Raw genomic sequence first — 26,005 nt, forward strand, 5'->3', positions numbered from 1 at the left:
GAAATAAAATTAAGGGGATTTCTCTCCATCTGATTTATCTTTTTTTTTCCTTTTAGACGGGATGGGACAGGGTGGAGATCTGGATACGTTAATCATAATTGTACCAGGGGAGAAGGTTGCCTTCTCTTGCCTAGACCAATCGCCCATCGGTTTAATCGCCCATCAGTTTGTAAAGGTTTTCCCCCATCCACCTTCTTCAGAGAACAGGTAAAGACTTGAACTCCCCAGCAATACTGATCAGCCCAACTCCAGTGGAGAAAGCTTCAGCTGTGAACTGCAGCTTTAGCTCGTTTGCTCAGAGCGAAGTTCCTACATCAGCCCGCTGTCCTGAAGTCAGCTTCCAAGGGAAGTCAACAAATCAGGATGGAAACAAAGTCCCAAATATTTTCAATATACAAGTCCAAAGACTGGGCACAGAAGAAGACTCTAATTTGATCCCCATAATATTTTGGTTACCATATTGTTCCAGAAAGGTAGGAAGTTTGACTTCGAACTCACGTGTGCACACACGTACATGTTATACAGTATATGCGATTTTTCCAACTAAGAGTGATAATGGAGGATGCAAATTTTCAGGATGGTGAAACTTTTTTGCGGAAAGTATCTTGGTATCCCATTTCTTTCTGCAATCTTGTAGCAATAGCACAGCCTCCAAATGTGTGGGCGACAGCTGACCTCAGCTCAACCAGCCTCCTGGGACTGATGGGAAATGTAGTTTGATGCGTTTGGAGTATGCTCTATTGCAGCATTTCTCAAACTTGGCAACTTTAAGATGTGTGGACTTCAATTCCCAGAATTCCAAGCCAGCTGACTGGGGAATTCTGGGAATTGAAGTCCACACATCTTAAAGTTGCCAAGTTTGAGAAACACTGCTTTATTGTGAAAGGCCAGCATAGCAAAAACCCAGGTCTGCTAACGTGGGACAGGTGCAGAGCACTTCTGGCCGCGTTCAGGTATGAATACCCAGCATGGCCCCTTGGGAGTTAACCTCCTCCTCTGCCTAATTTTGCCTAGTAGGGGGATTAAAAGACATCCGCTCGCATCCTCCAAGTGGGCGGTGTAACGTGAGGATTGCGTTTCAGGCAAATCCCCGTCCAAACTTGGGGGGGGGCAAGGATGAGTCAACATTTGCAGGATTTCTATGCCAAGGAGTTGCGTTCGAACTGGGGGCTATGTGTCGGAAGCTGAAATTCACATTACTTACATATGCAGAGAGAGAAAGAGAAAGAGAGTTTGGTGTAAGGGAGACCAGAGGGTTTAGTTCCGCCTTAGGCACGAAGCCAGATGGGTGTCTTTGGGCCAGTCACACCTTCTCTGCCCTAGGAAGAAGGCAAGGGCAAACCACTCCCAAAAGATGTTGCCAAGAAAACTGCGTGGATTTCTCCGTAGTTTCCAGGACTGACTCCAGGACACAAATATGTACGTATGTGTGTGTGAATATAAATAAATAATCACACATAAATAAATAATCACACACAAATAATCGCTGCCCGGTCCTGTTGAGCCATTGTCTTTCAAGGGGCTTCCTTGGACCGCTCCCACCCTGCCGGGGATGACGGAGCGCCTCCCCCCCCCCCCCCCCGCGAGCCGGTCAGAGGGCAGAGATTGCCGAGCCCCAGGTAAACAGGCTGAGAGGGGGCGGCAATGCCAGGCGTATTTTCAGTTAATAGGGAGAGAAAATGAGGTGTCTGAAGCGATATTGGAAAGTACAAGATCGATGATCCGCCCTGTGTCCAATCAGCAGCCTTTAATTGACTGTATTTTCTAGGTAATTGAGCCACTCTGCCTCTAAATTGAAGTGGAAGATATAACAATACATCTTACTCGGAGGAATTACTCATTACTTCATAATGAAATTTTCCTTTTGCGCCTTCTTTCGCCTTTTGAAAAAAAAACCCCTCCAAGCTGCTGTTTGGCAAGAGCTTCCTGGAGGAACATGTGAAGAGAAGGAGGCATAGGAAAAAAGATTCTTGGGAGAAATTAGGGAGACGGGATCTACTGGGCTGGGGATGATGGGAGCTATAGTTCTACACAATTGAAGGGAACCGGGCTGGGAAGTTCAGTATGTGACACCGAAGGGCTTGGCGAAGGAAATCAAGAGGCACTTGAAAGCCTGAGAGTGGGTGGATGGGCGTGCGTGCGTGCTGTGTGTATAAGAGATGTATGTATTATGTGACTTGATCTGTGTCAAGTCGTCTTCAGCCTTCAGTATCCGTCCAGGGACCCACGCAATCTGGAAGGACCTGTCCTCCGGGGAGTGGGCGGGCGCGGGCCTGGGGGAGTCCGGTGACCGCATTTCTGAGAGGAGCTTTGGGGCCCAGGCCCAGATCAGCACCCGGAGGAAGGTGAGGCGGCTCGCTCCTTGCCTTCCTTCCCTCCTTCCTCCCCCTTCTCAGCCACTCGTCTCCCGGCCCCGCCTCGGTGCCACTTGCCATCCAGCCCGGCTCGTCTCCAACAGGCCGGCGGCGGGTTGTTAGCGGGTGATTGATTGCCTTATTAAAGCGTGTTCTTGTAAGTGTGACCGAAGGGATTGCACTGCATATGTTTGAAATAATGCTCATTTTAAGCAACCGAGGGAAGGGAGAGGAGCTGGCGAGAGAAGGGTTAGCGCTCAATAATCCCACTGCGAGCCGCGCTGGCGGGACGGAGGGAGGTTGGCCCTGGTCGGGGGACCGAGGCTTCCCTTCTCCCCAGCCCTACCAGACCCTCCTCATTCTCCCCCCAAAGTCTGCTGAGGCAACTGGGCAGGGAAGGGAGGATCTGCTTGTCACAGGGATTTCTTGCTCCCAAAGGGTCTAACCGGGGACTCGTCACCCCCGTTTAACTCCGAATCGATTTCTCAGCAGGTGGAGTGGAGTGTGCGTGCAACGAGAAAGTCGATCCGCATTGGTCGTTGTGAACCAAGAATAGAAATAATGCCGCTTCGCTACCCCTTTGGAGGGATACACATCCATTTATACATTTATAATGATAAAAAATTAAATATTTAAATAGCAACTGCGACTGAGCTAACCCCGCCAAAAGTTAATTCAATATTTGAAGGGTTTAGAACGAATGATTCTTTTCATTCAAGGTGGAAAATTGAGTAAAAAAAAGGATGATTGGGGGTTCCCTACGTGCTCCCCTATCAGTGGGAAAAAGGAAACAGAATACAATGACATCGGATGCAGTAACAGACAGAAGGCCTGAAAATGAATGTGTTGCTTCTGCAACCTCTCCAGATTGACTTTCTCTAGCCCTTCTCTGCACTCCTACCATTCATGTTTTTCTGCCTAGCAGCTAGCAGGTTTTGTGGCAGCTGCACAGAGGATGGAGGATGCACGGGGATCCCTGAGAAAGGGAGTGTCTCTCGCTCCCCCTTATTCTCCTGCATTGCACCTCCACTTCTCACTAGTTATATTAACCAGAAGTGGACCCACTGCAGACATTAGTTACCATATGCCAGGCCAAACTCACCCAGTCTTGCCCATAATCCTGGGCAAGTATGGGGGAGATGTCAAGCTTAGCTGGCCCCTTCCCTTTTCATTGCCCATGATTGCAGATCAGGGGTATCCTCTAGAAAGGGAGTCCAAGGGCCCCATTCAGCAAAACTGAATTGAGGGGGATGATGGGAGGCAGCAGGGCTGGCTTTCCAGAGCAGAAGAAAGTGAACTAGTAGCATCTAAAGAGAGGGGGCTAAGACCTTTAAACCTATATTAAAAACCCTCCTGCTGCTGCCTCCAAATGGGAATCAGGAAAATGATCTTGTTGCCTTTATTCTAACCTCTCCAGTTTTCCACCTGGGTCTTTGATCTTCCTTCTTCAAATCCTTAATGTGTGCCTCAATCACCATCCTTCCCAGTAAGATAATCCAATCCACATTCCAGAACATTGATGGAGATGGCCATTTATTTATTTGATTTCTATAGCTGCCCATCTCAAAAGTGAATTGCAAAGGCAAATGAAGGATTGTATATATGGAGAAGGGAGAGCTAGATATTAACCCCTAAATTATTTTTCTATAATAATTAGCTGAAGAACCTGAGTATAAAGCCCCCTCTCTGACTTCTACTGATACAGTAGTCATTTAAGGCCATTTCCTCACTGGTGATTCATAGCAGCACCAACCATTGCTACTGATAGAAAATGAAGGTTATTAAGTTTAAGACATTACAAATCACTACCAAAGAACTGACAAATATTCCCTATTAATATATCCAAGGAGGACTGGAAAATCTCCTGCCTGAAATCTTGGTGTGCCATAGATTAGGAGTAAGTCACATACTTTGCATATGGGGCAGGCAAGCAGATCCTTGGCTTCTCCAGATAGAAGTGGAAAAGGATCCACTTCTGTTGCTGCTGTCAGTGCCCAGACAGCGCGGGTGGTTTAGATGGATATCAGGCCCATATAAGGCAACGTCTTGTATTTCTATGCTCAGTACGGTCCCAGATTTAATTCAGTGTTTCCACTCAAAATAAATAAGCAGATGCAATTAACTACTGGGAAATGTAAAGTCAGAAAAAAGTCATCACCAATTAGGGCAGTTCCCGGCAATCTTGAGTTGATCTAGCATAAAGATGCTATCTAGATTCCAAAAGAGGGAAATAATCTGATATTATTGGGAAAAAACAAATGTGTTTTTTTCTGGTACAGCATAAGATGGAAGGTCAAAGCTCTGAAGGTTGTTTAGTTTAAACAAATAGGTTCAATGCCACTGATTGAGAGAAGCTTATGTACTTTGCCTGGTTAGGAAGCTAAGCAGAGCTGGGTCAGGTTACTAGCTGGATGAGAAACCACCAAGGAATACTATAGGGCTATAGGGCTATAGGATAGAGCGGAAGGGAGAAAAGTCCCAGAAGGCTGTCCCTGTAGTTGCCAAGAAAACTATGTGTCCATGAAATCACTAGGAGAGAAGCTTCTATAGCAGGCATGAGTCTCTTGAGTAAATTTCTATAAGAAAGGGTTCAAGACACTGAAGATCAACTTGGCTGCTATCTGTTCTCAGAGAAATCAGAGAAGGGCAATACATAAGAATGGATGGAGTTGGAACCCTTTCACTCAGCATGGGCCAAAGAGCCTTAATGTTTATTGGCAAAAAGATTTGGGGTTAGGGTTATCCGGCTCTTCCTAAGGGCCTTTCCTGTATGGAGATTTACCACATCGCACACTTTTTATTATCAGTGAGCTTCACCAAAAGTCAAAATCCTGAACTCCGCAGTAATCATGAAGGATCTTCTTCGTAGCCATGCAGAAAACTCACTCACTGGCTTCCTTCGAGCAAGGGGAGGGGGAGGAAAAAGGCTGCTGTGCTTGGGGAGAATGAGATTGCCACTTAAAATATAATATGAAAGCAGTAAGCAATTATTTAAAAGAAAGCTGTTTAGAAAAATATTTGTATTTATTGCAGCTGCTCGATTGGCCTCGTTAAAGCCAGAGAGCATTTAAATTGCGTTACAATCTCATTTAAATCCAGCATCGTTCCAGCAGGATGAGGCGCCTGAATAGACCAATCACTCCATAATGATGATGAATGAGAAATTAATTCAGATACAAGCGAGACAATTTAGACCTTCATCTGTTTAAATAGCCTTTCAAGATTATTCGCAACTGCAGGTCAGAGATTTAATCAATTGTCCAATCTTGTGAAAGTCATATCCCTTTGCAACTTCATCCAGATTATTTATAGAGAAACGGGAGACCAATAAAACCAAACCAAAATGAAGCTAAGATAAGATCCATACATATATGGATATCTATCTATCTATCTACCACCATATCCATCTATCTATCTATATCTACACACACACACACACACACACACAAATATAAGGAGAAGGAGAAGATAGGCAGAATTATCGGGAACAATTTTTCCAAATGAAGCACAAAGATGTCCAGGAGCATTAAAGGGTTGGAAGGCTTGAGGCAAAGCCCAAGTCGTCCCCAATTTGACACTTCCACTTTGGTGGGTTACCTCACCCATTATCCCTGTCGGCTGGAGAGTGTGATAGGCATTGTAGTCCAAGACATTCGGAAGACACCCAGGTGGAGAACGCTTGATTATGAAGATAATGCGACCCCATAGACCACTGGATAGATTTGGATGGGTTAAAACTGATAGGTGTTTCAGTTTGTCTGATTTCTTGGGTGAGTTAGTGCAATAGCATGATCCCGTACGTACTTATCTTGGTCAGGGTACCCACAGGGTGTGGTCAAAAGAGTCAAGATGGCTGCCACAACGATGTGATCAAAGCCCCACCTGATTAAGGTGCATAACTAGGCACAGCCGAAGTAAGGTGTGAAAGTACTTTAGGTTTGTGGGTGGCAGATACAGTAGTCCTACAACAGTAGGGAAGCTCCTCCCCCTGACATCATCTGTTGCAAACTCAAGCTACCTTCTAGGCTTAACCACGTTGGCATCCATCTGAAGAGAGTTTTCAATCTAAAAACTTATTTCAGAGTAAATGGACATGGCATGGGGCTTTTACCACCCTAATCCTCTGCACAGAAATCAGTGGGGCTTACTCCGCGGTAAGTGGACGCAGGATTGCAGCCTATAATCAGTAGGTCCCTCATGGTATTAAGTATGTTTATCGGGCAAAACGTTCCTTTAATTTAATAACGCCTACTCTGTCCCGAAGATGAGATCATTGGACTGCGATCCCTGGAAGTCACATATTTTATGCATATTTGTTTGGGAATACATTCCATTTTTCTCTTCGCAATTTACATCGGAATAAATGTGCGCATGATAATTGGAGCAAAAGCACCTTGACTGGAAGTAAAATCCGCTGCAATCCACGAATCTTCCTTCAAAGTGAGCTGCTCTGAGGATTAGCTCCCTCCTGCTTCAGTAAAAACGAAACCGAGCATGGAGAACGGCCAAGGCCAGAAAAGGAAGCTTTAGCAAGCTTTACCTGATAAAAAGCCAGCCTTTTTTCCAGGTAGTAAAAGTGCTAGGAGAAGCCTGTACTCTTTTGCATCTGCTCATCTTATAAAAGTAAGGCGCTCTGTGCTTCTTTCTTCTAGCACTGAGCACTGATAGGGTTGGAGCAAAACTGGACAATTGAAAAGAGGCAGGAATGTGCAGGCTTGGGAGATCCTTGAGCTTAGCAAGAAGAATTGAGGATGATAAGATTGTGATTATTAAAAGTAACATTAGTGGAGGCTGCAAATCCAGCCATTCCAGCTGGAGTGAGCTTGCTCAATAGGCATAGAAAACAGAAGCTGTAAAGTAGGACTTCTTTGGGAGATATGCAAAAGGCCCACACCAGTCCTGTAGACATTGTACATCAGCTTTCTGTTAGAGGAGGTGCTACCAGATCCCTTCCTGGTTTTGTTTTTTGTTTTGCTGTCCTTTAGGTTAGCTAGGTGCAAAAAAGGAGGGCCAGTGCTGAAGAAGAGGATTCTAGCTTGCAACAGGAGGCCAAGAGCCAGTCCCCCTTTCTCCATCTGACCAGGTTCGTTTTTGTGCTATCACCGATCATCTCTGAAGAGACAGTCTGCTAGCTTAGAGGAGCGCTGGGGATCACAGGGAGGCAGAAGTGAGGGAGCCCAGGCCAGATACCCTTCCCTCTGCTTCAGTCTGTTGGATTTTGCTCTTGGGAAAAGATTCAGCTTCCTTTAAATTATAAGCTGCCTTGTGAGAAAGGCAGCATATAGAGGCATTCATGATAAATAACAGGATGACCCCATATTCCAGCATTTTCTTGGCATTATGAGCACAAGAGGAGGATTGAAAGATGTCCTTGAGAAACAAATCAGCATCCTGAGTATGTACCAAGCAAAGCCACCAATGTGGGGAGGTCGCAGCAGAGAAGGGACAGTTTTCAAGGCTAATGAGCTCCTTTAAGCCACAACAAGACAGATGTCCAGACAAAACAGGGATTGGTGATTATATTTCCTTATAAGCTTGTGTAGATTTCATGAGGAACCTTATGAAGGCCATGAGTCTTTAGCAGGAAATGTGGAAATAGATAAGGAACCTTGGGAAAATTGTTTTCAACATATTGGGAACAATCAAACCTTGGATTACAATGTCTGAATGCAATATTGCAAATGTAAGAAGTCAGCTTGAGTCCTTGAGTTCTTAGGCTAACCTCCTTAACACACTCATCTGAGAATAAATTCCATTTAACTTAATGGGGCTGCCTTCAAAGTAGACCTGGACAGGATTATTCTGCACAAGTACTTATTTAAAAGCAAACTCCTTTCTTTCAAGAAAATGTCAGCGTTAGGCTGCCAAAAGTTAGCCCATTCAAATGAATCAGTGGAACTCAAAGCTAAATGCAAAGAGGGTGTCCTTGAAGGTAGCCTTCCCGCCCCTTCCACAAACTGGATTATTTTTCAGTATTTAGAGCCTGGACCAAAAGGTTTGATGTTTACTGAATTTTACTTTGTTCAGTAGATATATTCATATGGCATTGCTTTCCCTGATTTTTAGTCGTGGCTTATAAAATTAAACCAGTTTGCTGGGTCTTCATCACACTGAATCCTAAAGCACATGCACAGGGCAGCAAAAATCTGGATGATCACTAAGATGGCCACAAAGCAATACAGAAAACTAACCCAAAAAAATTGTTCGGGTTTTGTTTGCTTGCTTTTAGCAGCATGGATACAGCATCCCTAATTTGCATGATACATGAAATTGAAGTGCAATGGACAGTTTGCAGTCCAGTGAGTGTTTGTGTGTTAGATTTATTTCCTACCTTTTAGTTTAGAAGTTCAAGACTGCATACACAGCACCCCTCTCCTCCCATTTCCCCCCACAACAACCCTGTGAGGTAGATGGGCTGAAAGACAGAAGTCTGTCCCCAAATCCCCTGGTAAGCTGCAATAGCTGAGGGTGGACTTGAACCTGCATCTTCCATCGCAATCCAATACCTTAGTCGCTACTGTACCCTGGTTCCTGCAGAAATATCTGCAGGGAAGGTAAAAAAGTCAAGATGGTGGCCACAATGGTGTGATTGGAGCTTCACCTGTTTTTTAGGTGCAACACACAAAACCAGGTAGAGCTTCGATCCCCCCATCATGGCCATCTCGACTTTTTTGCTCATGCCCTGGGGACACCCCTGGACTCCTGCATTAGTGTGTACACTTCTGGGCACAAGTCACCCTAGAGGCAAAAGTGGAAAGTTTTCAGCAGACCTATACAGGACTGTCCTCTACATGAAACACCTCTGAAAAGTAAGGGGCGCGTTCATCTGTTCTTTTCCGGAGCCACTTCCCCCCTCCGCTTAATTCGAACTAGATGTTTCATTAGGCCGGGAAACGCCCCAGCTCCAGAGCAAATTAATTGGCCAGGAGACCGCCGAGGCACTGAAGCCAAAACGGACGGACGGACGGGCGGGCGGGCGGAGGACGAGCGAAGCCGCATCTCCCTCCTTCCCCTTTTGCCGAGCAATTAAAAAGCAAGCAGCAGCTCGGCAAACAAACCTTGGCCAGGCTGCGTGGAGTCTTTGCGTTTAAAAGGAGCCCATCAGAGGGATTCCTGAAGCTCCAAGGGCTCCATCTTAGCGGCGACGTTGACGTATGGCTGTCCAATTAATGCCCTTAATTGGCGTCTTTTGGGACCAGCCGAAAAACCTGAAGCCTGCGATATTCGGTATGAGCGGTGGCCTTTCCAGGGACGGAGCTGTTGTTGCTGATGATAATTGTACATTATTATTTTTACCCTTGTATAATTAGCAACACCTCATAATGAAGACCATACTATTAAAGCAACCTTGAAAGAGAAATGAACCTAAATTAAGGTACTCCTTCATTTTAAGTCACATTTCAGGGATTTTAGAATAGGAGTCTCGGCATGACCTGAAAGGAGGCTGAGGCAGATTCTAGGAATATAATTGATCGAAGGGTTAAGCGTAGAGGACACAGCCTCCCATCAGCTCTGCAGGCTCTTTCCTCACCTTTGTTTATGATGCAGCAGACAAGGATTGTAAAGCTCTAGCAGCATCTGCCAACAGAGAGTTGTTGGACTTCTTGGAGTCTATCAGCCATCAAATGGCTGAGGAGTGTGGGAAACAGGTGTACGCAAGGTGTGGTAAAAAAAGGTCAAGATGGTGTCCATGATGGTGCAATTGAAGCTCTGCCCATTTTTTAATGTATGCTGCACATAAAATAGGCTGAGCTTTGATCACACCATTGTGGCCACCATCTTGACTTTTTTGACAACACCCTGATTGCAACCTATGGGAAGTGTAATCTCACCCAGTTGGAGATGGTGCCAGGTTGGGAAAGGCTGCTTGCTATCCGGTATATTTAAGTCCTGCCCCACAATTTTCCAGTTTGGCTGATTGTTTAATTTATATGCCTGAAAGCCTGTAGATTGCAATGTGAGGTTTGAAAAAAAAAAGGTTTTTGAAAATTCTGAAAAATTCAGAGAAATGAAAGAATATATTGTTTGGTCTATTTTGCTCATTTATACTAATAAATATTGGAATTATCATGACTGGAAAGTCTCATCCATCAACAATGACAATCTTATTCCCCACCATTCCGGAAACATTTACTGTATGTAGAGAAGGACAATGATGTTGATGATGATGATCCCAAGCAAATGCATATAAGATCATAATATTTACCTCGTAACCATGATGGGATAAACAGAAAGAGAAACTTCCCTGCCAAGTATCTTGTCTGAGTAAACAACAGACAAGACAAAACTGATTCCGATCCATTAGCAACCTATGTAGAAGTGTTTTTGATTCCAGTGGGATTGGTTTCCTAGTAGTGCTTGAAGCACAACCTAATTCTTCCATTGGAAGTCTTTATCGAGCAGTGACAGGGTGTGGACACAGCATGCTAAACCAGAATGGGCGTTGCTCGTTTGTCATTTAACAGGTTGTGAAAGCTAGCCAGTGTTGGCTTAGTAGGGAAATGGAAATAGTTAATCAAATCATAACTTAGCATATCATATAAACTCAGCCAATAATTACAGGGCAGTGTGTAAATGTGTTTCACATGTGGGTTCAAATGAAGCAACGTTATGCGAAACCTGTTTTTTCTTCTGTTCCCGTTTGCATGCTTATGGCCTGATCCTGAGCATTTTTATCAAGAACCAGCTTGGAGGAGTTCTGAGGAACCTCTTTCGCCATACAAGGTCACAGTCAGTATCTGATCCTCACGCAACACGAGACCCTCTTTGCTAAGGCTACCTGATTTGGACTGCATACATATGGATGGCCACTAGATGGCAGCTAATGTAGATGTTCTGTACCATCTCAATGCCTGTTCTAGTAGTCATCAAAAAGTTTGCAGTTCAGATCTAGTAGCCCTATCTGAACTTTCAGTAGAATTTCAATCCTACTGATCTATCCTAAAGGAAGGCTGCAGTCTTATGCAACACATTCTGTTGAAGGCCGTGGGATCTCATTCCAATTCCACGTGTTCAAGAAAAAAAATATCAGATTTGTTAGACTCAACGTAGAAGCATCAGTCTTGTTTTTCATGGCTACACCTGTGCATTTCTTTTATTAGGAGAAGCAAAACCATTCCTTATCTCTCCTATCCAAATGGAGTTACTGATTCTTCTCCATCCCACTCCACATTTCTATTCTCTACAAATGGAAGATGTTATTCTAGCAGGACTCTGATCCACATACTGTTTGGAGATCAGTGAATAACGGCATTAATATGTTATCTATACTTTAATCACTTCCTAGAGAATGCAACAACATTTTATTGGTATCCTGACAACTTTATTTGGAAATAACGCTCTTTAGTCCTAATTTACAACGTTTTCCTTCCTTTCCCCCCCCCACCTTTCTGATTTTTATAAACAACTCAAGGCAATGAACACACCTAATATGCCTTCCTCCTCCTCTTGTCCCCACAACAACAATCCTGTGAGGTGAATTGGGCTGAGAGAGAAGGACTGGCCCAAAGTCACCCAGCTGCCTTTCATGCCTAAGGCGTGACTAGAACTCACAGTCTCCTACTCTCTAAGCCAACACCTTCACCACTAGCCCAAACTGGCTTCCTTGAATGTTCTTCCTAAGAAATACTTTGAAAAAAGTTCAAAATTCACATATGGCTTCTGCAGACTGAGCAAAGCATATAAAAATTCTAACCTACTGTGTGTGGATTGGTTCCACACTAATCATGATAACCGAAAGTCCACTGATTTCAGTAGGACTAACCCTGTCTGCAGACTTTTGTGAGTTAATTTCAGTGGAAAGCAGCCTGCAAATCTGTTGTTTAACACAGATTTAAAACACACACACACACACACACACACACACAAAGAAAACCTTAAATGATTACATTTATTTTCTTCTTTTTAGTTCCTACTTCTCACAAACAACCAACAGCCAAATACTGTAATAAGCATCGATATGGCCAAAAGGAGCCAGCAGAGAAAAGAAAATATAGTGGTACCTTGGGTTACGAACGCCTCTGTCAACGAACTTTTCAGGTTACGACCAGAGTCACGGAACGGATTAAGTTCGTAACCCAAGGTACCACTGTATCAGTAGCAGATCTTATCAGATTAATTACTATGATCACTCATGTTTCCATTTATAAAAAAATATCGAAGAAATGAGTTTAATTCAGTCTAAAAAGGTTTTAAAAGTCCAGAAATGGGGAGGAGGAGGGGAGTCAGATATTTCTGCTGCATTAGTTCAGTGTCCCATAACATGATTGCCATTACTTCTCAGTAGAGTTGATTTACACATTTAGCTGTAACAAATCAGGAGTACAGTCATCCAAGATGAGAAATCAAGTGAAAGATATACATGCTAGTCTTGCTTTGCCATTAAAACATGCATATGTATAATGTTTCAAAGAATAGTATTTCATATACAATAAGACAATACTGTCTAATGCTTTAATACATTTTACTCTTTGACAAAAGATGATGATGATGAAGACTAATTTATTATTTTTTGAATGGCAGATTAAGAGATGAAGAGTTTGCATGTGTCTTTTATTCTCCATCGTTTATCAGTAAAGTGTCATTGGTTTAAGCTAGCAATATCGTGAAGATGATTTGCCAAACAATACATGGTTTTCCATGTTCATTAGTCCAGAGCAACTATTATCTTTGTCAAATGTCTTGAAAATATCACTTCTGCAGAAATAGTGTATTATTTATTTTAATTGGGCCCTTTATTGATTGCTGTTAAAAGCCTGGCAATTAATTTATGCCAATCATAAATCTGTTTCCAGGAAAGTCTCAAAGATTTCAGCAATGATAATATGCTTAGCAGAAAACTGTACAGAACCTGTCAGGCATGGGATGGAGGGGTGGGGGTTGTAACCTCAGGAGTGTCCAGCCTTGAATAAAATAATGGACTTCATCTGTAATGGCTAAACAAATTGTTAAACATTCAACATTGTGATCAGCTTAAGGTTGTTTCACTCATGAACTGGGGACATGATGAGGACAATGTTGTGTGATCAAGAGGAGGATTAGAGTTGTCAGGGCATGATGGTACTTCAGTAAACTGCAGGTGGGAACATGACTTTAGTTTCTAGGAAACTGAGATGGGAGGCAATCCTTCAAAGATGATTGATCTTCAGAATCTCTGCCTCCTTAATTTTTCTAGGACTTCTGGAATCTGGAAATATAGGGGAATGTTCAGAGAGATCAAAGAATAGCAATGCTGGGGTGAATCTAATTTAAATTGTACTGACAAAGATTTACAGGGAGCTTTGCAAATGTGGTGCAAGTGGTTTGGTGGTCACAAGACAAAAAAGAAAAAGATGGTACAAAACACCCATATTTGGTTGTGATCCAGCTTTGGACGCACTAGGACATCATTGTAAAGGGGTATCTACAGGGGAGGTGAATAAAGTCAAAATGGTGTCTGTGACCCTATCATCAAAGTCCTGACCATGTTTCCATGCACAGTGCAAGTAAAAATAGAGCAGGATTTCAATTGCAGAGCCACAGCTGTCGTCTTGACTTTTTTGACTCCTCCCTATACAAGACATTTATACATGGAAGTTTTGGAATGTTAGCTGTAGATCCAAGATGACTAATTTTATCCACAGTTACACTGATGTACCTAATTGCATTATATAGAAATATCAACATAATATTTGATCTTAATTTTTTACCAAACCAACATCACTGCTTATGTGTCACTTTTAATATCATGACATTATACTACACTGCTGGGGGCAAGGCTTTAGTCAGTTGTATTTCAGTTATTTTGTTTGGTTAATATGTATTTCATCAGCCCAGTTGTCATTGCAGTTTTAATATGATTTTGGCTACCCATCATTTCAGAAATAACATAGTCACCCTTGAGACAGTCAACTCCTAAAGTCACATGATCTAGCTTGATTATGAAACTATGTGCTACAATGATCAATCATGCCTCTTGGCAGCCATGACTGTGGAATGAGATCTTTAGGAACAGTTTTTCATGGATTTGTGATTAGCTATTTTCTGTACCTCTATGAAGCTTTCCCTTTAAAGAGTCAAAAATTACAAACCCTTAACATTCCCCTCTCATTTTCCAAGCAGGCTATCTAAATTTGATACCCTGACCTGTGTTATTTCTATTATGTGCATTTTGAGAATAAAACAAGCTATTCTCACATCAGAATGATATGAAGTTCAATACTGCTAGAAAAATAGGAAATTCTAACTGTAGATCTATGATATATCAGTAATCTTTGTTTTATTTTACCATCCATATCAAGTTATTTTCCATAAAATCTCCTTTGTTTACTTGAATTGCCATCAATATCTGTAGTATTACTAATATTCCTTATATTCAGTTCCCTTCAACTTATTTTCTTGCACACATTGTACTGAACTATACTGATTGTGACAAAGAGGACTGTGTAAGGAATGTTTCATCCTAATCCAGTTTTAAGATAATGAACCTTGAATATTCCCATCAGTAACTAAATTAACCTGGCAGGAGGGCTACTTGATAGAAATCTTTCTAACTGATATGAAATAATATTATTTTATTGATTACTTTTAACTGTATTTTAACATTTGCATCTGTACATGTAAGTCAGCCCATACAAATTTTATGCAAATCTTTGCTCTCCTACTTCCCCAGTGTTTGCTTTTCTGTTTGTCAGAGCAGTCTCTGTTTTTCGGGGCAATAGAAAGTGGCCACCTTATTATGCATTGAAACGAACATACCCATGGTAATGGAAGCATCAGTCTTGGCTTTGTCCCATGGAAAGTGCGAACTTAAGCAAAAGTTCACCTCTGGGGAGCAACGGGAAAAAAAAGCAATAATCCTTCCTGTCCTGAGTCTATTTTCCCACCATTTTTCAATACTTAGAATAGATAGGCCATGCTACTGAAGATGTTTCACTGGTATAAAAACTAGCCAGCCCATTTCAGTTAATGAAATATTGATTCCTCAGCTATGCCAATGAGATTTAAACCTTTGAGGACCAGAGTTGCAGTAATGAATTTGGAAAGAGTTATATCCAAATGCTCTTGACCTTGTCAGATTAATTGAGAATTATGGTTTATTACTAGTTCCAAAAGGAAACGGAAGAGAAAAATGTAAATATGTATTCATTTTTTAAATGCATATTTTTAGGTTCATTCCCATTATTCCTGCCTCCTAGCTTTAGCATTTAAATACCTTCATCAATGCCTAATGAAATTATGAATGCCTAGGGAAGGTAAAGTTCAGTCTCATCAGTGTTTAATATTAATTGTGGCCTCTTATATATGATTTGTGATATATGAATAGACCAACATGATAGCCAAGTTTAATTGAATAAGATGAATACAGCCTGCTTTGTCTTATGAAATATCTATACAATGATATATTTATTGTCATCTTCATTATTATTCCTCTTTCTGCCCATATGACATTCTAGTTTGATTGTAGTGTGATATGATGCTTGCTCACATGATGTGTCAGTTAGTGACAACTATGGACCTATGGATCAAGGCCAGCTTGGACTGTTTAGAGTTCATAATCAGGCAGTAATTTTTCTAGTAGCACATATAGTGGACTGTAGCTCAGAGGTGACTGTGTTTACAGAAACCAAAGCCTGTGCATGCTAGAGAACATCCCCACAGAATGTCTATTGGTGACACTAATGGAAAGCAGTCTGGGCCTCGTTTGCTACTGTTGCCCCATCTCGCTGGTTATACAAAACACGCTCTTCAAGTAACCACTTAAAAGAAAGAGACAGCTCTACAGAGCAAAAATGAATGATCATCTCCAGAAAAAGCCAAACATTTGACAGACTAGGCTGTCTGCTTTTTCAAGCCTCAGTTCTGACAGTTTGTCGCAGCTGGATTGCACAGCAAATCCTGAACTTAGAGTTGGAAAGATGGCAAGCAGGAATCTGAAATAAATATTCAGCCACTTCTAGTCAAAGATGGATATTTCAGGCTACATGATTAAATCAACAGATTTTTTTGCTAATGTGTGTAAATGCTTTTAGCTAACTCACTGTTCTAAAATTCAAGGGAGGGTTGTGGGATTGGTTGAGAACCAGAGATTCAAACATGACCTGAGCTAAAATGGGGGGGGGGTGTTGCCGGGGGGGGGCTCCAATTCTATAAACTGGTAGCAATCCCATTAAAATTGACTACAGCTTTGATTCCTGCATCAGTCTGGATTGTTAAGGTAAATGCCTGGAAAAATTTCAATTAGTTTATCTGCCCTTTTTTTCTTCTCTGGGGTGTGAGTATTTCATGACAATAGTAAGATATTTTTGATATAATTCACCCTAGAAGCACTAGGAAATTTCCACTTCAGGGGTTGATATGCCCTGTGGCAAAAGAAACAGTTATTTCAATTATTTACTTAAATGACGGAGCATCATTCATTTTTGCTCTGTAGAGCTGTCTCTTTCTTTTAAGTGGTTACTTGAAGAGCGTGTTTTGTATAACCAGTGAGATGGGGCAACAGTAGCAAACGAGGCCCAGACTGCTTTCCATTAGTGTCACCAATAGACATTCTGTGGGGATGTTCTCTAGCATGCACAGGCTTTGGTTTCTGTAAACACAGTCACCTCTGAGCTACAGTCCACTATATGTGCTACTAGAAAAATTACTGCCTGATTATGAACTCTAAACAGTCGAAGCTGGCCTTGATCCATAGGTCCATAGTTGTCACTAACTGACACATCATGTGAGCAAGCATCATATCACACTACAATCAAACAATACAAGCCTAACAGCCAATGCATAAGAAAATATCCAAATCATCAGTAAAATAATTACTGCACCACTTCCCCAAAGGGGCTATATTTTTAATTGCTACTAATATTATCATACACTTGACAAGGAAGATGAAAAGCAAATAATTGCAGAAAAATTGGTATTTCCTCTCCCTTTTTAGGAATGTTGCAATTTACATATCCCCAAATATTGATAGATCAGTGGGGATAGGCTGGAAGTGTGAGTGATCATCACAGAATCTGAACCCAAGAGATGCATCATATAACCTGAGCCCTTGGGAATGGGCCAAAGGTTTTAGAGTTTGGCTTATACCTTCATTTCCAGCCCTACCATTTTCTTTTCATTGTAAAGATGCTGATATTTGAAGTTATTTTCTTAAATCCATTGTTTATGTATGTATACTTTTATTGTTTATTATGATTTGTTTTTATTTTGTTATTTTATTAGTTCTGCGCAATAACATTGAATTATATTAAACACAAGCCTAAGTCAAGTACTGGCCACTTGAACTGAGAACCTTTAATACCATGGTTTCCAATCTTGACCCACAAATATTGTCAAACTGTAACACCTGTTCTACCTGAGAATGACCTTGTTGGCTAAGAATAATGGTGAGCTTTGATCCAATAACATCTGGGGATCCAAACTGGGAACCAACCATGTTTACTTCACTAGGGTGAGGAGGGTGACAGTTTAGAAGAGTGCAGAAGATGGGGAAAAGATATGGGGTCTCCTAGCACCCTACTGCTTGCTATGGTCCTTCAGAGAAGGCAGCACAGTACATCATCCATGACACTCTTATCTATGAGAAATGATGATGCCATTAGCAGTGTGCTATGTCACACAGTTCTAGGAAGGCATTAGGAACAAAAAGCTCTAGGAACTGCTGTAGTACAGTGGATAGCAGACCTCAGCCTTATCGGATCTTCATTTATTTTAATTATATTTTCAAGATACTTTTGCTCTAATCGGATGTGAAACAGTGCTTCAGGAGCTGGAATTATTTCTCTGTGACATCATATGAGCCATACTCTGGGATGACTTAGATACCCAAATGTATATTTGAGCTAGTGCCTGTACTCTCAGGATTCTAGCAGTCTCATTTAAGTCAATAGCTGTTAGTGAGTTCAAGATCCTTGCTAACCCATTGCATGTCATGCAGAGTTCTGCTGTAGATCCTAATCTGTTCACTTCCTGCAAGGCACCATGAAGTATAGAAGAACTGTTCTGTTGACAAGGCAAGCACAGAAATCCATATTGCTATTAATTTTTATTATCCAACCTGGCCAATCCAGATGCTTCAGCCTACTTCCTAACTGCAAGTCTGTGGATGCACATCTCTTCTGTGCCTCCAGGCATAATATTCCATTAGAATGGATTTAAGTTAGACATGCTTAAAGTAGACTCATTGAACTTACTGGGCTTTCAGTTATGCTCAGTACTTAGTTGTCCTACTGAATTCAAAACAACATTAAGTATGTTTAGATCTAGATTTGAGCCAATATATGCAAATATATGAAACAAAATTCCAGGTGGCTTCAAGCAGCAACTGACAGTCCATAGCTAAAATTTCCCTGCAGAACAGTCTTTGTCCCATCTTCTAAGATCCCAGTTCTATCATCTTCTGCTCAAACTGAATATTTCTTGTTGAGGTACTAGAATAGAGAAAACATTTCCTACCAGCATTATTAGCATTTATCTTTCATCATGAAAATATCAAATTCTCTTAAGTACACATCTGTACATGTTTCTAAAGGGTTTGTATTGGTAAATCCTCTGTTCCTCTCTCACATCAGGAAAACAAACTCTCTGGTCAGGCTGGTATGGGTCTTCCGGGCTGTGTGGCCGTGTTCTGGAAGTTTTGTTTCCTAACGTTTCACCAGCACCTGTGACCGGCATCTTCAGAGTGCAGGAGCACAGACAGGAGCAGTTCTCTCTGTGCCCAGCCACACAGCCCGGAAGACCCACACCAGCCATCGTATGCTGGCTGTGAAAGCTCTCTGGTCAGGAATTGCCACATGAGCAATTATTCCTCTGTCTACTATAACCAGACTCTTCTGGAAGTCAAATTGAAAGACCTGATACTTACAAGTGAGGGAAGAGGGTTGAATTCAAACTTGCCTGGACATTGCATCTCTTGTTCTGAAAACCAGCCAGTTTCCTAACTTCATATTTGTGTGGACAATGCAGTGCCGTGGGTTTTTCATGTGCTTGCAAGCATTTTCAAAACTACATTTCATGTTCCTTTCAGGCCTGAGTGCTGATACTGAAAATAGATTCCATTCCTGAATCATTGTGAGCCCTGAGCCATATTACATTCTGGGTTCTGAACAGATGCCATAAGCTTCAAGGCATCTAAAGATAACCCATGTCCAATCTGCCTTCTAAAGAAAACTGTCATTTGCTGTTCTCTCTGCATTGCTTTACAGATGAAATGTATGTCATGATTTGAAAAATGCTTTCTAGATGTGAGGAGTGTCAATCAGACTTGTGTCTAATCAGTGTCTCCATGGAAAATAGTATATAGTATGTATACTCTGCAAAATAATTCAGGGATACATTACCTTTAGCATACATTTCTGATTAGTTACCAGAATAGCATCATAGGGAGTTTGTTTTATTAAAGGGAGAACAAGTGGGCTTTACAGAAACATATATTTGAATAAGGTGTGACAGATTACATGGAGTTTATTTAAAACAGAAATGATTATCTATCCAAATTTAGACAAAGCTAATCAATCCACTGAGCCTGTGTCACGTGCAGAAATGAGTACCTGCAGCAGAAAAGTGCTTTGTTTAAAGCAGACCACTTATTTTTTCTTGCTTGTACTTGGTGGCCAAAATGAACAGCCAGTTTAATTCCAATTATGCCCATACAATCAGGCTATCAAGTATAATTACAACTAGAGACTCATTATTTTATTTTTATAATCATTTGCATTCTTGCTACATCATCCACGTGCCACCGTGTAATTAAAGACCTAACGGCCAAGTTCTTTCTGTAAGGCCAGCATCCACCTTCTGCATCCTGACTTGCATATTAATGCAATGTTGGAAAGTCTCAGAGAATCAGAATATAGAATGATCTGGCTATTGAAATAAATGACAAGACTTTTCTCCACTCTCAGCTCCAGTGGGAACTGGATAGATGCCGAACCTAAATCTGCATGCAACAGACACTCTTTTCTGGTCAAAGCAACTATGTGCAGATTTTGAAGGTAACATCAATATCTTAATTACCTAGACTTTTAATTATGGCTAAATAGGAATCAAAGTGACTGTGCTATTTGTTATGGATGGCAGTCTACAATGGCTAGAAAATTAAGGCCCATTAACCTAAAGCTGTCAGGGCTTATAAAAAAGATAACAATGTCCAATGCTAAAATCTGATATGTAAAGTGTGGGTGGACAGAAAACCTATCCTTTTTCCCTAGGGCTGTATCTGTCTTTTAATTTTTTTTCCTCTGAACAACCCCATTCAAATAATGGAACACTGTGTTTTTTATGTTTCAAATGTACCATATGGCGCGATGAGTGTGTAGTTTAATTACATATTAGCATATCCTTACAGCAAGGACTGGCTTGGTAAAGCAGCTTGACAAAATGTGAATTTAAAACATCTACCCAAACTCCTTTGAAGTAAATCTCTCTTGGCTATTGTTACTAGTTTAAAATCTGGACATGTAGTATTCCCAGTGATCTACTGAAGGTTGTGATGGCAGAACCCAACCCTCCTTAAAAATAGCTTATTATTGTATTAAAAATCAATAGCCATACCAACCTGGGGGTTTATAACAACTCTTCATATTGGTTCTCTTTCAGTGCCATGTAAAATATCATTCCTACTAAATGTTGTATGATCAAGGACTAGCCTTTATTCTCACTCAGAATATTTTACATTGATTCAAGTAACTGCCTGCACAGGTTTTCCTAGTTTTTGCAAATGATCAGAGACATCATTGTTCCTTTAAGAAGATGCAGCAATTATAACGCACTTCAATCATGGCACTTTTCCCCATTGTGTATTCTGTCCTATAAAAAGCATATTGTCATCAACTACCCTCATTATCTCTTGATTCCGTCAATAACAACTCTAGCAAGTTGCCATTAAATGGAGATAGAAGCACTGTACCCTCATAATCACAGTAGTCCATATTGAAATCCATTGTTGCAATCTCTACCTGTAAATGGCATTTTTCTCCTAGCCCCTATTGTAAAATGGACCAAATTCTCATGTACATAAATTATCTTGTAGTCCAAATAGCATCACTTGCCCATAAGAGAGAGATAGTAGATGTTTGTAAGAACTTCAGTGATTACAGAAATGTAAAAAATATTAGGAGAAAATTACATGGTTCTATGTGTGTGGTGGTAGTGGTGAGGAACCTGAAAACAGATCAACAAGAATAAAGTACTTTTGACAACAGAGAGAAGAATAGGAATGGAACAGAATATCTGGAAGACATCTGGATGGCTGAGACCTTAAACAGAAGCATACCATGCTGCATTTTGTGAGTGTGTGTGAAAGAAAGAAGGAATGAGAAAAAGTTACTTATTAATGCGGAATGCTAATGATGTATACTGGTCTGTCATTGTACTTATAGGCACAATACACCTATGCACTGTATAGATCATACCTGAAAGCTTATTTAGATAAGGGGAGTGGGTTACACAAATGTTGGGTTTGTATGAAGGATTTAGCTGTGTCTGCTACTACTCCTTGGTGAATACCAGCAGTAAAACAACAGTTGATGATTGGTAAGTCCTCTCTTCTGTATTGGCATAATATGGGGAGGATAGTTTAACCTATATATTTGTAAAATCTGAGAACAGAACATTCCAAAGAACTCTATACCAATCTGGCTATTCCAAGGATGATCTAGCAATTTTCAGGAAATAAATCCTCTGAACCAGAAGCAGCTCTTCATTTTCAGGACCCTAAAATATCCCTATTTTGTCTGGCACACCATGTCTAGAACACCACAAACGACTTTCCAGATATTTATCCTCCACTGATTTGGAGGATTAATATCTGGGAAACTGCAAGAATGACCAGATCAGCACAGTCCAAATAGAAGCAGAATGTTCCAGATGTGTATGTACACAAACATCATACAATTGACAGTCAAGGTGAATATTCTGTCAGCTGGATGTGGAAATGTCCTCCATTATTGATTCTTGTAGATCAGTTTTTCTTAAATACTTCAAAATCACATATCATCAATCTAGCATCTGTAAATTCGGAGTACCTGTTACTAAATAGAATATTTGGATAAAACATGTAATCATCATCATCTGTACTGTTTTTCCATTTAATACATCCGTTATAATGTACCACCTCTGCTACATGAGCTGCGTTGGTTACCGGTGAGCTTCCAGGTGCAGTTCAAGGTACTGGCTATTTCATGGCATAGGGGATGGCTATCTGAGGGATCACTTCCCTCTCATCATTTTTGCCAACCTCATAAGACCTGACAGGGCGGGAGCACTTCCCATCCCATCATTAAGCAATGTCCCAGTGCCTGCCTTTTGGAATAGCATCCCTCTAGAGGTTCAGACCGCTCTGAACCTGCAAGCGTTTAGGCAATTGGTAAAAACTTGGCTTTCCCCCCCAAATTCTGGGATAAGTTGGTTCTGTTCCCATTTGATGTGTATTGTTTATTTTGCCTGTGATAACTATTTGCCCCCATTACGTGATGTCTCCTTTTTGTTTATTTTGTTTGCCTTTTTAGGTATTGTACTGGTTTTGATTGTACCCCACCTGGAGTCAGTTCTGAGTTGGGGCAGCCTTATAAATCTAAATTATAAACAAATCATAATTGGAAGTATAAGCTTGCATATGACAGCATATTTTAGTAGTGTCTAGAGTGAGATTGGTAAAAGAAAATGTTAGAGTCAGCATAACATCCTGCCTATTTTGCTGTTGGGTCTTGCTTGTAGTAAATGATGAATATCCACTTTCATAAAGATATATTGAAAGAAAAAAATTAGTAAGACTTTCAATGCCTTTTCACTTAAAGCTGATGCTTCCTATGAACTTTTATCCAAAAAAAAAAAAAAATCAGTTTTCCTCAGTTACTTCTGTGTGATATCTGAAGACAGATTAGCTATCACCTTGTCTTCATTCATGGCAAGTAAAATTAAATGGATCCAAAACCCACAGAAAAAATTTCTCTTGGACCTTGAAACCAGTTCATAGAGTACTATTAACTTGTTTGGAGAACAGTGAGGTCCTGTGGAATATATTTTAAGAAACACTGTTTTAGGCTGTCTCAGATACTGCTGAGCTAAACTTCTGTACACTAAAAAGCTAGACTATAGATACTTCTTATAGTATCTCAAAATTTATTGCAGGGACTGGTTTGCGTTCTGGACTTAAACAGTCATAGACACACAAATACATGCATAGATATATACACTTCCACGAACATTTTAAGCAGGGAAAAGACAACAATAACAATCAAGTGTAGAATCCTATCAACTGTAGCTAGACAAATTGAATTAAGATGAGGTTCAGGCAGTACACAGATATCCAGTTCTATTTTTCTTTTTGCTTGTTTCTGTTATCTTTCATCCTGTTAGGAATGTCATTCATAATCAAGGCTTCAGTGAAGAAACCAGATGGTTTTCTCTCCCCCTCCTTCCCTCTCTTGCTCTGTCTCTCTCTCTCTTTTTTCTTTCCTCCTAACTGTATTTTCAACTTTTGGGTTTACTGAGATTTCTAAGAGCAAAAAATTAATGGAACCTAGTAGGGAGAGGGATGCACATGACTAATACAAATAAATGAAAATGAAGAGACCAGCATGATCTCATAATTTCAACATATTACTTGTACACATTTAGGAGTTCTTCAGATAATAAACAGGAAGAATCTGATTCACCAACAATCCAGGCATCCTTAACAGTTATAAATTAGGGACAGCTCTCTAAATAAACCATAGATAAAGATAAATCTGAAAAAGCAAATGTAGAAGCAGATCTTTATTCTTCAACCTCTCTGTTGCATGTGAAGAACATCCATGTACAGTCACAGAGTTTTCTGGAATAATTGTAGCCCACTGGTATAAATCTTAGGGAAGTATGTTTGAACCATAACAATAACATACAAGAAACTTCTAAATCTGTTGGGACAACAACAGAATTCCCAACCGTTATGGTCCATAATCACATAAGATAAAAATTTTGGGAGCTGAAGTATCAACACATTTGGAGTCCACCTAGATGGATAATCCTGTTCTATGGCAATGAAACCTATTTTAAAGGCTCATCAGATTCAAGGGCTCCGGGAAGAAAGTTGCCCCATTCAAAGAGCTGAGGATTCTTGTAGATTCCAAAATGTTTAAGGAATTGTAGCCACCAAATGATATCATTCTCATATTCAGACAGAAATTAAATGTGATTGTGTAATGTGCTGAAGTATTTATTTCTGTCTTGCATCCGATTTACTGAATCTTTTTCTCTTTGGTATAAAGATATTTAGAAAGTGTTCTTACGGGAAACACATAATATGTTCATAGGGGAGACAGGTATCCTGTCCTTCAATTCTTGAGTGTATAGTAGATTATAACTGAGTGTATAGTAGATCATAATTATCATCAAATAAGAGAAATCCATCAAGGTTGGGCATAATATGTGAAGATGCACCTACACAATGATCTTTGGAGTATATTGACAAATATACTCTCAAAATGCATAAACATTTTTAGAAACTGATTTGGTAAGGGATCTCGCTAACATTTTTCCATCTATAAGGTCAAGTAAATGTTAATATTCACAGGAGAGCTGACTAGACATCTACAAAGACCTGCTTTCATACTGAGACTGTATGGGGTAGGCTTTCACTTTAATCCAATTTCTACATTGGGATGGCAGTGATGATCTTATATGTGTTAATAATGTACACACCTGATGTATGTAAATCCTAAGCTGTGTATAGTTCTGCTGTCAAGCTTTACTAAGCTAAGGTGGAGTCCACCAGTCTAGTTCCCTCCGCCAGGGATCTGTTCATTTTTCCCTTTTAATTCTGACTGGAATTCAGTGATTTTAATGTATGGAGATAGTTTAATGCTGCCTGATGATATCATGAACTTTTAACCCTGTATATAAATTAAGCAGATCCCAAAAGGCAGAATCAAAATGTTCATGTATCCTAAGAGGGCAGGTGAATAGATGATAGAGAGCTAAAAGTAACGATTTATCTTCAGACTATGGCAGGCGCTGACCCTTACACAAATATCCCTGAGTCATTAACATGCAGATCTAATAGCAGCAGCCTTCTGAGAGGAATCATCCTGGAAAGACACCACCCACAGCCTTTACTAGGCAAAAGAAGACCCATAAACATTGGTTTCGAAATGGATCCTTCAGCTTTCAAAACAGACTACAGAACAGATGTGAGGGTTTTATTTTGAATGTGAATGGGCAAACAGCAGGAGAGAAACCAAGGAACTGCAAAGGCCAATTATAGTCAGTAAACTGTAAGAGGGGAAAGATCTGGGCCCAGTCAATGGTACGGGCTCATCTTAACCATGTGCTGAGTTTATTTCTCTAGATACGAATCCCCTTAACATTAAACACTTACATTTCAGCGACTTGTAAAGTCACTTCTTTTGTTATTCTAAGCTTATCAGTCATCATTAGATCTTGCATTTTGGCTGAGAATGGACGGGCTTTTTTTTCCTCCAAAAAACCCCTAGCATATGAGATAAAATACAGAGCAGCTGTAGACGTCTAAAGAAGAAATTAATATGGCTGAGAATGACTGATCAACTGGGAGTGCACCATACAATGAAATCTGTTCCAATCATGAACATTTCTTTACCTGTTTCTGTTCAGAGAGATTAGCTATATGTTGTGTCATATATCTCTCCAATCTGCAATATGTTTTTTTACTAAATCGC

The sequence above is a fragment of the Python bivittatus genome, unplaced genomic scaffold, assembly GCF_059951505.1.
Source record: "Python bivittatus isolate LINGU-HERP-01145 unplaced genomic scaffold, Pbiv_v1 ctg000610_np1212, whole genome shotgun sequence".
Lineage (NCBI taxonomy): Eukaryota > Metazoa > Chordata > Lepidosauria > Squamata > Pythonidae > Python > Python bivittatus.